This window comes from Rhinoderma darwinii, chromosome 3, assembly GCF_050947455.1.
Source record: "Rhinoderma darwinii isolate aRhiDar2 chromosome 3, aRhiDar2.hap1, whole genome shotgun sequence".
Classification (NCBI taxonomy): Eukaryota; Metazoa; Chordata; class Amphibia; order Anura; family Rhinodermatidae; genus Rhinoderma; species Rhinoderma darwinii.
Window position 1 is genome coordinate 29,615,544 of NC_134689.1, and position 16,663 is coordinate 29,632,206.

The following is a 16,663-nucleotide window of genomic DNA, read 5'->3' on the forward strand; positions in this document are numbered from 1 at the left end:
TTTTTTTATTTCATTTTTTACGGCGTTCACCGTGCGGGTTAAGCAATGTAATAGCTTTATAGTCGGGGTCGTTACGGACGCGGCGATACCAAATATGTGTAACTTTTTTACTTTATTTTGTTTTTTTAATACTAAAGCTGTTTGTAAGGGGAAAAAGTGGGTTTGTCATTATTGATTCACATTTTTTTTCCATCAACTTTCTTAAACTTTTTTACTAGTCCCACTAGGGGACTTTAATATGCGATCATCCGATCGCTATTATAATACACTGCAATACTTCTGTATTGCAGTGTGTTACTGCCTGTCCGTTTAACACGGACAGGCATCTGCTAGGCCATGCCTCCGGCATGATCTAGCAGGCATTCGCTACAGGCAGACCTGGGGGCCTTTATTAGGCCCCCGGCTGCCGTTGGAGACACAGACACTCGGCGATCGTATCGCAGGGTGTCGGTGGGGGAGAGAGGGAGCTCCCTCCCTCTCTCCAAAAACCACTCAGATGCGGTGCACGCTATTGCGCACCGCATCTGAAGGGTTAAACGGGTGAGATCGATACAAATATCGATCTCACCCGGCAAAGCAGGGATGCCCCCAGCTCTCAGCTACATCTGGCAGCGGGGAGCAGGGAGATTTGACAGCTCCCTGCTCTGTTTACTTTATTCTGATGCAGCGACGTAAAAAGGCATATGCATCAGAATAAAGCCCATTAGTGGCCGCCGTGAAAAGGCGGATTGGCGGTCACTAACGGGTTAATGTCAGACTGGTTCTTTAAAAGGAATGTATCACATTTTATTTTACTAATTAAAACCAGATTGTAAAATATATTCTTTTTTCTAATAGTTTAATATTTTCTGATTGTAGATTTTTGTATTCTATTATCTGTACATGATTATGGGGCGGCCATCTTGCATTAACCCCTTAAGGACGCAGCCTAGTTTGGGCCTTAAAGAGGCTCTGTCACCAGATTTTGCAACCCCTATCTGCTATTGCAGCAGATAGGCGCTGCAATGTAGATTACAGTAACGTTTTTATTTTTAAAAAACGAGCATTTTTGGCCAAGTTATGACCATTTTTGTATTTATGCAAATGAGGCTTGCAAAAGTACAACTGGGCGTGTTGAAAAGTAAAAGTACAACTGGGCGTGTATTATGTGCGTACATCGGGGTGTGTTTACTACTTTTACTAGCTGGGCGTTGTGTATAGAAGTGTCATCAACTTCTCTTCACAACGCCCAGCTTCTGGCAGTGCAGCACTGTGACGTCACTCACAGGTCCTGCATCGTGTCGGCACCAGAGGCTACAGATGATTCTGCAGCAGCATCGGCGTTTGCAGGTAAGTCGATGTAGCTACTTACCTGCAAATGCTGATGCTGCTGCAGAATCAAGTGTAGCCTCTGGTGCCGACACGATGCAGGACCTGTGAGTGATGTCACAGTGCTGCACTGCCAGAAGCTGGGCGTTGTGAAGAGAAGTGGATGACACTTCTATACACAACGCCCAGCTAGTAATAGTAGTAAACACGCCCCGATGTACGCACATAATACACGCCCAGTTGTACTTTTACTTTTCAACACGCCCAGTTGTACTTTTGCAAGCCTCATTTGCATAAATACGAAAATGGTCATAACTTGGCCAAAAATGCTCGTTTTTTAAAAATAAAAACGTTACTGTAATCTACATTGCAGCGCCTATCTGCTTCAATAGCAGATAGGGGCTGCAAAATCTGGTGACAGAGCCTCTTTAAGGCTCAGAGCCCATTTTTCAAATCTGACATGTTTCACTTTATGTGGTAATAACGTCGGAATGCTTAAACCTATCCAAGCAATTCTGAGATTGTTTTCTCGTGACACTTTGGGCTTCATGTTCGTGGTAAAATTTGGTCGATATATTCAGTCTTTATTTGTGAAAAATTGCAAAATTTAGAGAAAATTTACAAAAAATAGCATTTTTCAGAATTTAAATGCATCTGCTTGAAAAACAGACGGTTATACCACCCAAAATAGTTACTAGTTCACATTTCCCATATGTCTACTTTAGATTGGCATCGTTTTTTGAACATTATTTTATTTTTCTTGGACGTTACAAGGCTTAGAACATAAACAGTAATTTCTCATATTCTTAAGAAAATTTCAAAAGTCTTTTTTTGAAGGTACCAGTTCAGTTCTGAAGTGGATTTGAGGGGCCTATGTATTAGAAACCCCCATAAAACACCCCATTTTAAAAACTAGACCCCTCAAAGTATTCAAAACAGCATATAGAAAGTTTTTTAACCCTTCAGGCATTTCACAGTTATTAAAGCAAAGTGGAGGTTAAATTTGCAAATTTCATTTTTTCTGCTGAATTTCAATTTTTTTCAAAATTTTTCTGTAACACAGAAGGTTTTACCAGAGAAATACTACTAAATATGTATTGTCCAGATTCTGCAGTTTTTAGAAATGTCCCACGTGTGGCCCTACTGCGCTCGTGGACTAAAACACAAGCCCTAGAATCAAAGAAGCACCTAGTGCATTTTGAGGCCTCTTTTTTATTAGAATATATTTTAGGCAGCATGCCAGGTTTGAAGAGGTGTTGAGGTATCAAAACAATGGAAACCCACCAGAAGTGACCCCATTTTGGAAATTACACCCCTCAAGGAATTCATTTATGGTTTTTGTTATCATTTTGACCGCAGTTTTTTCACAGCACCTATTTGAATTAGGCTGTGAAATGAAAAGAATGATATTTTTTCCAATAAGATGTCATTTTTGATCAAAATTTCTTATTTTCACAAGGAACAACATACCCCATTTTGTTGCCCAATTTGTCCTTAGTGCGGCAATACCCCATTTGTGGTGATAAACTGCCGTTTGGGCCCATGGAAGGGCTCAGAAGGAAAGGACCACCATTCGGCCTACTGGAGCTTTTCTGGTGCTAAGTCATGTATGCAGAAGCCCCTGAGGTACCAGTAGAGTTGAAACCCCCGAGAATTGACCCCATTTTAAAAACTACACCCCTTAAGACATTCATCTAGAGGTGTAGTGAGCATTTTGACCCCACAGGTATTGTGTAAAAGATAATGCGCAGCAGATGGTGCAGAGTGAGATTTGCAATTATATATATATATATATATATATATATGGCATGTCAGTGTCCGATATAGTGTGCCCAGCATGCGCCACCGGAGATATACACCCCTTAAACTGTAATGTGGGTTCTCCTGGGTATGGCAATACCCTACATGTGGCTGTTATCAGCTGCCTGGGCATACGGCAGGGCTCAGAAGGGAAAGATGAGGGGGGTAAGCTGTGCGGAGTGCATCAGGGTAAATTAAAAATCAAGGGATGTATGATACATTTTAAAACAATCTTTTATACAGAGCCCTGGTTTTTCGGGACACGTGTCACATTGGTATATTGTGACTTTCCTTATCCCCCTCTTATAGCAGACTCTGCACCTCTTTTGACTCTCTCTTTCCACCGGTTTTGGGAACTTCTCCTGGAAAGTGTTGCCCTGGTACGATGCGTGTGGCCTCGCTTCCAGAAGTACTGGGTGCCCCCCCTTCCTGGTCCCTAAAGATTAGATCTTGAAATTCCAGGAAAGTTCCCCTCTGGACTGCACATCGACGTAGCACGTACGCATTGTACAAAGCCATCTGTATGATGTGCCCGGCCAGCTTCTTATACCACACCGCATGGCGCTGTAGGGCTTCAGGACTTGATCTTACAAGTCCATCCCTCCCATGTACCTATTGTAGTCCAGGATGCAGTCTGGTTTGGGGGTGGCCTTTCCTTCATATATCCTAAACCTGTAGGTATACCCTGATGCACTCGCACAGCTTATACATCTTCACGCCATACCTTGCCCTCTTACCCGGCAGGTACTCGCGGAATTGAACCCTCCCTTTAAAATGTACCAGGGACTCATCAATAGAAATACACTTCTCGGGGGTGTATGCTTGGGAAAACCGGGCTCTGGAACGGTCTAATAGGGGTCTCCGTTTATACAAACGGTCAAAACTGGGGTCATCTCGGGGTGGGCACTGCTCATTATCAGTATAATGTAAGAAGCGAAGTATTGCCTCATTTATTTATTTTTTTAGGTTCCAGTTCAGTTCTGAAGTTGCTTTGATGGGCCCATATATTAGAAACCCCAATCAAACACCCCATTTTAGAAACTAGACCCCTCAAAGTATTCACAACAGCATTTAGAAAGTTTATGAACCCTTTAGGTGTTTCACAGAAATTTAGAGCAAAGTAGAGGTGAAATTTACTTTTTTTTTTGTCAGAAAATCCTCTTTATACCATTTTTTTTATAACACAAAAGGATTTATCAGTGAAACGCAACTTAATACGTATTGCCCAGATTCTGCAGTTTAGAGAAATATCCCACATGTGGCCCTAGTGCGGTAATGGACTGAAGCACCGGCCTCCGAAGCAAAGGAGCACCTAGTGGATTTTGAGGCCTCTTTTATATTAGGCACCATGTCCGGTTTGAAGAGGTCTTGTGGCGCCAAAACATTGGAAACCCCCCAAAAGTGACCCCAATTTGGAAACTAGACCCCTTGAGGAATCCATTGTAGTTTTCTTGGGGTGCATGCGGCTTTTTGATCAGTTTTTATTCTATTTTTAGGTGGCGTGGTGACTAAAAAACAGCAATTCTACTATTGTTTTTTTATTCTATTTTTTTTACTGCGTGCACCGTGCGCTATAAATGACATATTCACTTTATTCTGCGGGGCGATACGATTACGGCGATACCAGATGTTTATAGTTTTTTTTTATGTCTTATGGCGTTTGCACAATAAAATACGTGTTGTAAACAATCATTCACTTTTTGTGTTACCTTATTCTAAGAGCCAGAACGTTTTTATTTTTCAATCAATAAAGCCGTGCGAGGACTTATTTTTTGCGTAACGAACTGTAGTTTCCATCAATACCATTTTTCGGTACATGCGACTTTTTGATCTCTTTTTATTCAATTTTTTGGGAGGTGAAGTGACCAAACAATTGTGATTCTGGTATGGTTTATTATTTATTTTTTTTACGGCGTTCACCGTGCGGGATAAATAACAAAATAATTTTGTAGTTCAGGCCGTTACGGACGCGGCGATATCAATTATGTATAGTTTGTTTGTTTATATATTTTTATTAATAATAAATGACTGATAAAGTAAAAAGGGGGATTTTTACTTTTAATACTTTTATTTTCTTATTTTTACACAACTTTTTTAAACTTTTTTTTTACTTTATTACTTTGTCCCACTAGGGGACTTGAGGGCAGGAGGCCCCGATCGCTATTCTAATACACTGCACTACATGCGTAGTGCAGTGTATTAGAACTGTCAGCTACTCACTGACAGCAAGCATAGTGGGTCCTGACGTTGTCAGGACCCACTAGGCTTCCGTCTATGGCATAGCCGGACGCCATTGTTTGGTGTCCGGTTGCCATAGTCACCATCGCCGGCCGCTATCGTGTAGCAGGCCGGCGATGGCGGATTAACCCCTAAGAAGCCGCGATCGCTATTGAACGCGGCTTCTGAGGGGTTAATCGGCGGGGGAGCTCCGCGACCGGTCCCGGCACATTGAGCAGTGATAGTCTGCTGTCGGAAACAGCAGCTATCACAGCTCATGAACGCGCCCCGCGCGAACGGCGCCGTGTTTACTCCATGACATACTATTATGTCATGGAGCGCGAACGATGCACTTACCATGACATAATAGTATGTCCTGGAGCGTTAAGGGGTTAAAAGCATTCAGAGATCTCCTTTACAGCAATAATCCGGAGAAGAACAATTTGGGGAGATTAAAACTGGTATTATGGAAAAATTAAATAGTTGCCCATAACAAACAATCAGGTCGCTGCTTTCATTTTCCAAAGGGCCTCTGAAAAATGAATGGTAGAATCTGATTGGTTACTATGGGCAACTACTTTAGTTTTGATAAATATCCCCTATCGACTTCTGTAAGAAAGTGTTGTGGGCATGCTCTGTGACCGACGCAGAGGTCACTGTGTAGGAAAGTGGAGGGAAACGGTGTTAACTCCCCTTTTGTGAACGGTAGATCCTGTGTTATCTATATAGAGGTGTTACCTATGATTGTAATCCTGCATGTGATAGTGAGAGGACGGAGACGTGATCTCTACAAAACAGGAAGTGTCAGTATATTGTGAGGCTCAGTGGCCAGAGTGAGAACTGCAACATTTTTGGATAACATTTTGATATAGATACAGGAAATTAAAAAAATGAAAAACACCTTAAATTCTTAATATAATCCCAATTCGAACATTTATAACATATCCAAAGGATAGGCCATAAATGTGTGATAGTTGCAGGTTCCAGCTCTGCAACCCGCACCTATATAGAGAACAGGGGTCCCCCACAACCCCTATGGCCACTAGCATCTAGGCAGAGACTGAATGGAGAGGGAACTGCACATGTGCGGGGCTTTGTTAATTTCGTTCTATGGTAATTCTGGAACACGTCAGTATTGTTAATGTGTTAGTATAAGACAGCACATAGCGATCTAAAAGGATCCCTATGTGCTGAGTAAATGAATGGAGAGAAGTGTATAACGCTGATTGGTCACTGATTGGTCAGCGTCATACACTCCTCTGTACAACACCCACTTGGTCAATAGTAAGACACGCCCAGTTGTCCATTGAGAAACTCATTAGCATAAAGCTAAAATCGCTAATAAAGTGGTGAAAATAGATCGTTTTTTTTTAAAATAAAAACCACTGCTGTCACCTACATTACAGCGCCGATCTCCTTATGTAGAAGATAGGGCACTTATAATGTGGTGACAGAGCCTCTTTAAAGAGGCTCTGTCACCAGATTTTGCAACCCCTATCTGCTATTGTAGCAGATCGGCGCTGCAATGTAGATTACAGTAACGTTTTTATTTTTAAAAAACGAGCATTTTTGGCCAAGTTATGACCATTTTTGTATTTATGCAAATGAGGTTTGCAAAAGTACAATTGGGCGTGTTGAAAAGTAAAAGTACAACTGGGCGTGTATTATGTGCGTACATCGGGGCGTTTTTACTACTTTTACTAGCTGGGCGTTGTGTATAGAAGTATCATCCACTTCTCTTCAGAACGCCCAGCTTCTGGCAGTGCAGACACAGCAGTGTTCTCAAGAGATCACGCTGTGTCGTCACTCACAGGTCCTGCATCGTGTCAGACGAGCCGGCACCAGAGGCTACAGATAATTCTGCAGCAGCATCGGCGTTTGCAGGTAAATCGATGTAGCTACTTACCTGCAAATGCTGCTGCAGAATCAACTGTAGCCTCTGGTGCCGACACGATGCAGGACCTGTGAGTGACGTCACAGATCTGCACTGCCAGAAGCTGGGCGTTCTGAAGAGAAGTGGATGATACTTCTCATCAGAGCGCCCAGCTAGTAAAAGTGGTAAACACGCCCCGATGTACGCACATAATACACGCCCAGTTGTACTTTTACTTTTCAACACGCCCACTTGTACTTTTGCAAGCCTCATTTGCATAAATACGAAAATGGTCATAACTTGGCCAAAAATGCTCGTTTTTTAAAAATAAAAACGTTACTCTACTCTCATCTACATTGCAGCGCCGATCTGCTGCAAAATCTGGTGACAGAGCCTCTTTAACATAAAAACTTGATTTAAACAATAAGTCATTTCCTGATGACACTCCCATTTTTTACTTTTTCAGATACAGCCTCTGTGTATCCTGTATATTGCCATCAAAGACTATTCCGTCAGGTCAGCCGGACTGACTGCTTGGCACAAAGCTGGTGCTGAGTGTTCGACACATAGGATCCAGCTAATAACCATCACATCTAAGTTATGTCATTTCAGGACTGATACAAATTATGCATTTAGGGGTTTTCACTGACAAACAAAAGCAGCAGATGGCTGTGCAAAAGAAATAATTTTCCATTGAAACTATACACAAAGTTGCATCAATGCAGTTTTGTTTTTTTTACATAAACCAGCCAAAATTAATCAGTCTAAGGGCTCATTCAGACGAGCGTGAATCTTGCCCGTCTGCGGTGTGTTGAAACAATGCACAACACACGGCCCCATTGTTTTCAATGTGGCTATTCACACATGTGAGTTTTCACAAATGCAGGTGTCCGTTGCGTGTAACTCACTGCATGTCCTATATTGGTGCGTTACCATTGAAGTCAACGGGTGCGTGAAAACTACGGACAGCACACGGATGCTGTCCGTGTTTTACACATCAATTACATTTGAAAAAAAAAAAAAGTGCTTGCGAGTGCATGAGAAACACCCGGCACACGCAGAGCACACTGATGCCACGGACAGGTTTTTACGTGCGTAAATCGGTCACTCTCGTGTGTGAATGTAGCCTAACAAGTTCCACTGCACAAAACCACACCTTATCAAGCTATGTACCTGGGCAAAGTGCGCAACAGCTCTAGGCCTAGAAAAAACGAAGGCCCTGTTCACATCTGCGTTTGGGTTTCAGTTCTGCTTCGCCAGAGGAGCAGAACAACGAAAATGCCAGAAGCGCAGGCTCCGTTGAACAACAGAGAAAACCTGCGCCCGACAGAACCCATTGACTTTAGTCGGTTCCGTCGGGATGTGTCCATGGATTACTGTTTTCCAGAATTTTTGGCTGAATCTGGAGGGACGGAGATGTGAACAGGCCCTAACTTGCTTATAAGACCAGAACGGAGTGTGTATACATAACAGAACACGTAAATGTGTACTAACCATTTGCAACAAATTGTTTTAGACCATCAATGCCAAACCAAGATGGGGAGAAAGGTAACCAGTAAATGGTGGCTTTTCATGGGTGAGATGCTAGTCCTAAATTTCCATGGTATCACACTACCTCACGCTGAGAGATTATGTGAATTACATAAAGACGGTTTTAATTAGCAATCATGCCGCAAGGTATTGAGCAGTATCGGCTAGAAATGAATCCACGGCGCAGACACCGAAGTAGGTTTAAAAATTCCCAAAAAATACATCAAACTCTTCTCACAGTAGAATAACATGCCCACCAACACCAAGGTCCCACACCAACGGCAGGTGTCATGATTAAGGGTTTCGCCAGTATGAAGCCACTCTAAGGGAGAGTCCAGACATGGTGGAAATTGGCGCGTTCAGACATTTATCTGAGGTGTATAGTTTTAAAAGGGCTCACTATGGTCACCAAACAAAGTCATTACTCACCTCACCAATCCCTAACCTCTTGCTTAAAGAGGCTCTGTCACCAGATTTTGCAGCCCCTATCTGCTATTGCAGCAGATAGGCGCTGCAATGTAGATTACAGTAACGTTTTTATTTTTAAAAACGAGCATTTTTGGCCAAGTTATGACAATTTTCGTATTTATGCAAATGAGGCTTGCAAAAGTACAACTGGGCGTGTTGAAAAGTAAAAGTACAACTGGGCGTGTATTATGTGCGTACATCGGGGCGTTTTTACTACTATTACTAGCTGGGCGTTGTGTATAGAAGTGTCATCCACTTCTCTTCACAACGCCCAGCTTCTGGCAGTGCAGCACTGTGACGTCACTCACAGGTCCTGCATCGTGTCGGCACCAGAGGCTACACTTGATTCTGCAGCAGCATCAGCATTTGCAGGTAAGTAGCTACATCGACTTACCTGCAAACGCCGATGCTGCTGCAGAATCATCTGTAGCCTCTGGTGCCGACACGATGCAGGACCTGTGAGTGACGTCACAGTGCTGCACTGCCAGAAGCTGGGCGTTGTGAAGAGAAGTGGATGACACTTCTATACACAACGCCCAGCTAGTAATAGTAGTAAACACGCCCCGATGTACGCACATAATACACGCCCAGTTGTACTTTTACTTTTCAACACGCCCAGTTGTACTTTTGCAAGCCTCATTTGCATAAATACGAAAATGGTCATAACTTGGCCAAAAATGCTCGTTTTTTAAAAATAAAAACGTTACTGTAATCTACATTGCAGCGCCTATCTGCTGCAATAGCAGATAGGGGCTGCAAAATCTGGTGACAGAGCCTCTTTAAGTGATAACGTGCCGACCACTGCAGCCAAATACTGGCCACAGTGGTAGCGAAGGAACGGGATCGGTGAGGGATTAGTGAGGCGAGTGTTTTTTCTGTCTGGTGACTATTGAGCGTAGTTTTAAAAATAAAATTTATTCCCCCGGACTACTCCTTTAACGAGCACCTGTGTTTTTATTCACTGGAAGTAGACAATGAAGTATTGGAAGTATTAAAACACAGCAAACAGAAATCCACGAAGAATTGATACAGAACGTATATTGGGAAATTTTGCAATTTTTCATTTCAAAATGAATACACCTTATTTTCTGAACCCATAATACCCCTTTTAAAAGCTATGTGCACCTTTGTAGCAATTGTTGTTTTTTTTAACACGGGACCAGCTTTCTGCCGAGCGGTCAGTCTATCTAGCCTGACTGATTTGGCTTTGACAGCAAGATACAGATTATATGTATACAGGATACATAGCGGTTTCTGAAAGTAATTTTTTTTAAAATAAAAATCTAATTAAAAAGTTGCTTAGAATTAAAAAACTGGGTCACAAAAGTGTTCATAGCCTTTAACCTGAATCCTTGCTTCCAACGACGGGAGTCCTCCAAGCAATTGCCACTTACGTGAACCCTAAGGCTTCGTTCAGATCTGCGTCGGGTTATGTTCATGGGTTCCGTCAGACTTTTGCGTCAGGGGAACACATGAACGAAAACCAAGCGGAAACCATAGCTTTCCGTTTGCATTACCAATGATTTCAATGGTAATGCTTCCATTGCTAATGGCTTCCGTTTGCTTCCATTCCGTAAGATCCAAACGGAAAGGATTAGCAACGAAAGCATTACCGTTATATCAATACCACTGACAGATTTGTGCAATAAGAAAACCTATAGAACTATAAGGCCTCACGCACATGGCTGTAGCCACGTGCATGGTCCGTGATTACGGCACGGACGGCCTGAGGAGTGTCATCTGCGGGCCGCCCACAATCACAGACTGTGTATACGGCCCGTAATATGCCTAGTCCTATTTTTTGCGGTCCTGGCTCCCAGACAATATACGGTCGTGAGCATCGGCCCATAGGACAGAATGTGTCCTATACTATCCGCAATTGCGGATAGTCTGAGGACCTTTATTTTTGCTGGGGTTTTTTCTCCATCATGAAATCGTGAGCTGCTCTCTGCATGAGATCTGCTGGCATCCCGCATTCGCACGTGCTGATGAATGGAATGTGACTTTTCAGAAAACAAGTGTAAGATATAGGGTGTTAAATGCCATAGTCTGACATGACCCTTTTGACCTTGGAAATGTTAGATTGGTTAGAACTTTCTGAAGAACTCTACATTGTGCAGTATGGACAACTTATGTGCCAAAGATTTCCTTGTAACAGAAAAATAAACAGAAAATTTAACAGCGAGCGTTCCCGGACCATTTAGCAGCATCAGCGTTTGCAGGTAAGTAGCTACATCGACTTACCTGCAAACGCCGATGCTGCTGCAGAATCATCTGTAGCCTCTGGTGCCAATGTGTCCTCGCTCGTCCGACACGATGCAGGACCTGGGGCAGGAAGTGAGTAACGACACAGCGTGATCTCTCGAACACGCTGTGTGTCTGTGCACTGCCAGAAGCTGGGCATTGTGAATAGAAGTGTATGATGCTGACGAATCAGCATCATCCACTTCTGTTCGTTAACGCCCAGCTTCTGGCAGTGCACAGACACACAGCGTGTTCGAGAGATCACGCTGTGTCGTCACTCACTTCCTGCCCCAGGTCCTGCATCGTGTCGGACGAGCGAGGACACATTGGCACCAGAGGCTACAGATGATTCTGCAGCAGCATCGGCGTTAGCAGGTAAGTCGATGTAGCTACTTGCCTGCAAACGCTGATGCTGCTGCAGAATCATCTGTAGCCTCTGGTGCCGATGTGTCCTCGCTCGTCCGACACGATGCAGGACCTGTGAGTGACGTCACAGCGTGATCTCTCGAGAACACGGCTGTGTCTGCACTGCCAGAAGCTGGGCGTTCTGAAGAGAAGTGGATGATACTTCGTCAGAACGCCCAGCTAGTAAAAGTAGTAAAAACGCCCCGATGTACGCACATAATACACGCCCACTTGGACTTTTACTTTAAAAATAAAAACGTTACTGTAATCTACATTGCAGCGCCGATCTGCTGCAATAGCAGATAGGGGTTGCAAAATCTGGTGACAGAGCCTCTTTAAAGTCTCAAATGGTAAAAGATCCTATAGTGAATACAGTATATCCAGTGTCAGCTCTCCGTAGTAGACCACAAGTGCTTGCAAGTATACCTGCGTAAGGTGTCTATGGCATGTAATAAACAATGCCGCAATATGGGCTAATAGCCGGTTTTGGGCTCAGACTCCATATTACCAAGATGTACAATAAAAGGGGTTTTCCACTACCAGACAACTGGTGACCTATCCGCCGGATAGGTCATCAGTATACGATTGATGCGTGTCTGACACAATGCACCGAACAGCTGCTCCTGCCGCCTCCTGACGTCCATGCTGGAAGCAGATGGCTCCGGTCACTTAATAGCGGCAGATCTGCAGCACGGCCGCTACGTGATGTACGGAGTAAACTGCTTCCGTCTCCGTACAGTGCATAGTGTGCAGTGACAGGCAGCCGGAGAAGCTGATCGGTGTGGGGTCCGGGTGTCAGACACGCACAGATCATATACTGATGACCTATCCGGTGGATAGGTCAACAGTTGTCCGGTAGTGGAAAACCCCTTTAACATCCATTATATAGCTTTGTGTATGATGCCCACGAATAGAGAAGCATGAAGGAATGGACAAATCATTTTAAGGCTTCGTGCACACTTCCTTCACCGTTTTAGCTGCCATTTTTAACGGATCCGTGTGCACTCCCGTGTGCACGTTTCCGAGCATGGTACTGTCCAAGGTGCTGAAAGAGCAGGGTTGTTCAGCGCTAGTCACTGTACAGGGTGCTGAAAGAATTAATGGGCTGCACTGATCGGCGGTAACTCTTTCAGCCCCCTGGACAGTGACTAGCGCTGAAGAATCACCATGCTCGGCGCTCGCAAAATACAATTTGAATGATAAAACAAAAAAAAACAGTTCATACTTACCCAGATTTCCCTCTTGTCCAGCCTCCTGGGATGACGTTTCATCCCATGTCACCGCTGCAGCCAATCACAGGCTGTAGTGGCGGTCACGCCAGACTGGATAACGTCATAAGGCCGGCCTCCTGGGATGACTTGATCCCACGTGACCGCCTCTGCAGCCAATCACAGGCTGCAGCGGCCACATGGACTACCGCGTCATATAGGAAGGTCAGACTGGAGGAAGAAGAGGGACTCGTCACCAAGACAACGACCGGGGTACGTATGAACTGCTTTTTATTTTATTTTTATCAGCAGCCTCTTCTCTCTATCAGTGATGGATAGAAAGAAGTGGCTGCCGATTAGTGCAGTATCTCAAATGTACTTCTGCCCGCCCGTTGCTAGGCAACGGCTCCGTCACACACGGACAACACACTGATGCCTTCTGTGTGCCTTCAGGTTTTTTTGATGGCCCCATTGACTTTCATGGGCCACACGGTCACGTAATCTTGGACCAAAGTAGGGTATGCTCTACTTTTGTCGGAACGGAGCAACAGGACCGTCAAAAAAAACTGAAGTGTGCATGGCCCCATTGAAATGAATGGATCAGGATGCTAGCCGTCAGAAAAAGAAAAAGACTGAAGTGGGCACGAAGCCTAAGCTTTAAAAGGGGTTGATCCATTAAGAGAAACCCTGCCTGTATGCCCTATTATGTCAGAGAGGGTCCCCCACTTTGGAAACCCAACTATGTGCCAGAGCCTCTAATTGGCTCCCACCCTGGCAGACTCAACCAGTCCATCTATCACATGGACGGCCATCCTTCAGCATGGTTGCCATGAAATACTACCTTTCCCCTTCTGTGGCTGGAATGCCTGGCTGACTGCGGTTTCTCCCTGTAAAATCAGTTGTTTGTGGTGGGTGACAAAATATAATCCAAAGACCTAACCCACCAGAGGCAAATTTCTGTAGAATTGGTTACCAGGATTTTGCAAAAAAACCTGGCTTACATAGAATGAATATAAGACTACGTTCAGATGTGATGTAATAGCCCCAGATCTGCGGTTCAGATTCCACACCACAATTCGGTGGCAATGTACAGTACAATACATGTAAAGAGGGTTATCAAATCCCAATTCACACAGTAAAAAAAACTCCACACTGAAATTTGCAAATCTGCAGCATGCCCATATTGCTGTTGCAAAAACCCATCTGCCATCATTCCCACAGGTGGCTGCCATGAATAACCGGCGACCATAACTGGTCATCTCATGATGATCCCAGGAAACCGAGACCTGGATTAAAAGGTCATAATAGAAAAAAAAACAACAACATAACATCAGCACGTGGTAGAAACACTGAACACGTAACCTCCGGCAGAGCTCCACACACATCCGCAGATCTATATTACACACACACACGTTATGTTGCGGTTTCTTTTAACCATTTAGGGACTCGCACTCAGATCAGAGCAGCGTTTCGCGCTGGTGTTTTTGAATCGTAACAGGAATGAGTCAGCAGGGGGCGGGGATCCGAGGATGCCATGTGTGGAGATAGGGCTTCTTGCCTGGTTGTAGATAACCAGTAACTATTAGACATCCCTTAGTTGGATATGATTAGAAGGAGGTCACAATAAATACATCTCATTGATATTTCCTGGAGTGAAATTGCACTTGACATCAGATGAGTATTGGGTTCTGTATATTATTGCATCATTTCTCACAGCAAATAATATAAGGAGGATGAAGAGAACGGTTCTGTAGGACACTGGCTGGACGCAGGTTATTCTAAATAGACCCCCAATATCCCCTGCAGCAACTACTCATGGGTGTGTCAGAGCCCCCACAAGATCAACTATTATCTGTGGAAAATCCTCAATGTCAGACCACACACTGAATCCAATGGTTGTCCATTGTTCCAGATGGTCATTGTTTTCGGATGTGGTCGTCCGCTTTGGCTTTGAGGGGGAGGGGTACCCCTACTATTTCATTACTCCACATGCTTTAATACAAGGGCAGCACATTATATCAGTGACACGGGCGACAGGAGGTCAAATGCCAAGAAACAATACAGGCGCCCAAGACTCCTCAATGTGCACCCTACGTAAAGGAATTATGCAACTGCCTGTGACAACCACCAATATAAAGGGGGCGTGGCTAAATGGTCATACATAGAACCGCCTATTAAAGTGATACACCGTTTACCAGATATACGTCAATGACCGGCAGGACTAGTAATGATCGCGCCTGACCGCAGACTATATACGGTGTCAGCGTTATTTACAATAATATGGTGAACAAAAGGCTGGTACTAATTTAGAATGACGGATGACCCCCCCACTGATTATATATAGACAAGTGTCATGGCAGCAGACTTGCCTTATGCCGGAGGATAAAGATAATTTCTATAATACGGACGTGTTACAAGGATGAATGACACTGAATGAGCTGCACCGTGTATGTAAGGCCTAGTGTTATGGCTATGACAGGATAGACAGCCGGTGTATCCCTGAGTCAGGCGGCCTAGGCCCCACTACATGATTGTACTAGAGTGCCGCCGCCATTGTCTCCTCTCCCCCCAGAAACACAAGACTCACTCACCGCCGGTATACGGTTCACTCCTCCTCCTCCACAGACACCCGCTGCCGCTGCACCAACCGCTCCGTCACGTGTCCTGCCGGGAGTGAAGCAGAGTGGGAGGAGTCACGCACACTAAAAAGAAGGACACAGCCTCCCCGAACCCCCACACTGGCCACGCCTGGCACTCGTTTCACTATTGGCTTCCAAACGCGTTGGGGCGAGGCTAAGGATATATCACGATATATCATTGGCTGGAGTAGCCGCTAATCATTTACTGGGCGGAGACCTTCCAGGACCTTCTCTTCGTGGATCACTAGGATTGGTTGACAGGGTCGTAGAGAGAGGTCGTTGATTGGCTTCAGGGAGAGTCGGCTAGCGTTGAGGAAAGAGGAAGTGAAATAGTAAAAGAGACCTAATAATAATCCATTCATTCAATCCTCACATGACCGGGTGTAGAGGAGCGGCAATAATCTGTGCTGCCGTACAAAGGTCTTTATAGTGTAATGGAGAGAGAGTTTCGGGGCTTTCTGGGGGTGATGGGAATATAAATCGCAGCGTTTGTAGTTTTACGGGGTTTGAGGTTGGGTGGGGTCGAAGAATGTCCCTGCCCGTTATCATTTCACTATGGAGAAAATTGTATTCCTGCAAAACGACCCCATAGAAGTACATTTATCAGATCAAGGCCAGGCACTCATTTAGTGAAGAGCCCCTTTAAGTAAACCCTTTATGATCTAGGTGTGTAAGGCCTTGTTCACATGGTGCTAAAAAAAACAAAAACGCGAGTCACTGCACATGTTTCAGTACGGGACAGTAGTCCCACGGAGAGGCAGGGACTCCTAGCGTCTACATAACTATGATGTTAGGAGCCCGGCTCCCTGCACTGTGTTCGGTCCGGGAAATGCGGCCGACATGCGGTCCGTATATCACGGACCAATCAGGGTTGTGTGCATGAGGCCTTAGGGCTATTCACGTCTGCGTTGGAGGCTCCATCACAGATCCAGCCGAAAACAATGGAAACAATAACGCAGCATGCTCTGCTA

General features: G+C 44.5%; 1 protein-coding gene across 1 annotated transcript in view; it reads right to left on the minus strand.

Moving 5' to 3' along the window:
• CANX (calnexin) overlaps positions 1–15,753 on the minus strand; it is a 45,451-nt gene extending 29,698 nt beyond the window's left edge. Inside the window, exon 1 of the mRNA XM_075856202.1 lies at positions 15,645–15,753. The gene's annotated coding sequence lies outside the window, so the exon portion shown is untranslated. The remainder of the gene's footprint in view (positions 1–15,644) is intronic.
• Positions 15,754–16,663: the final 910 nt, after the last annotated feature.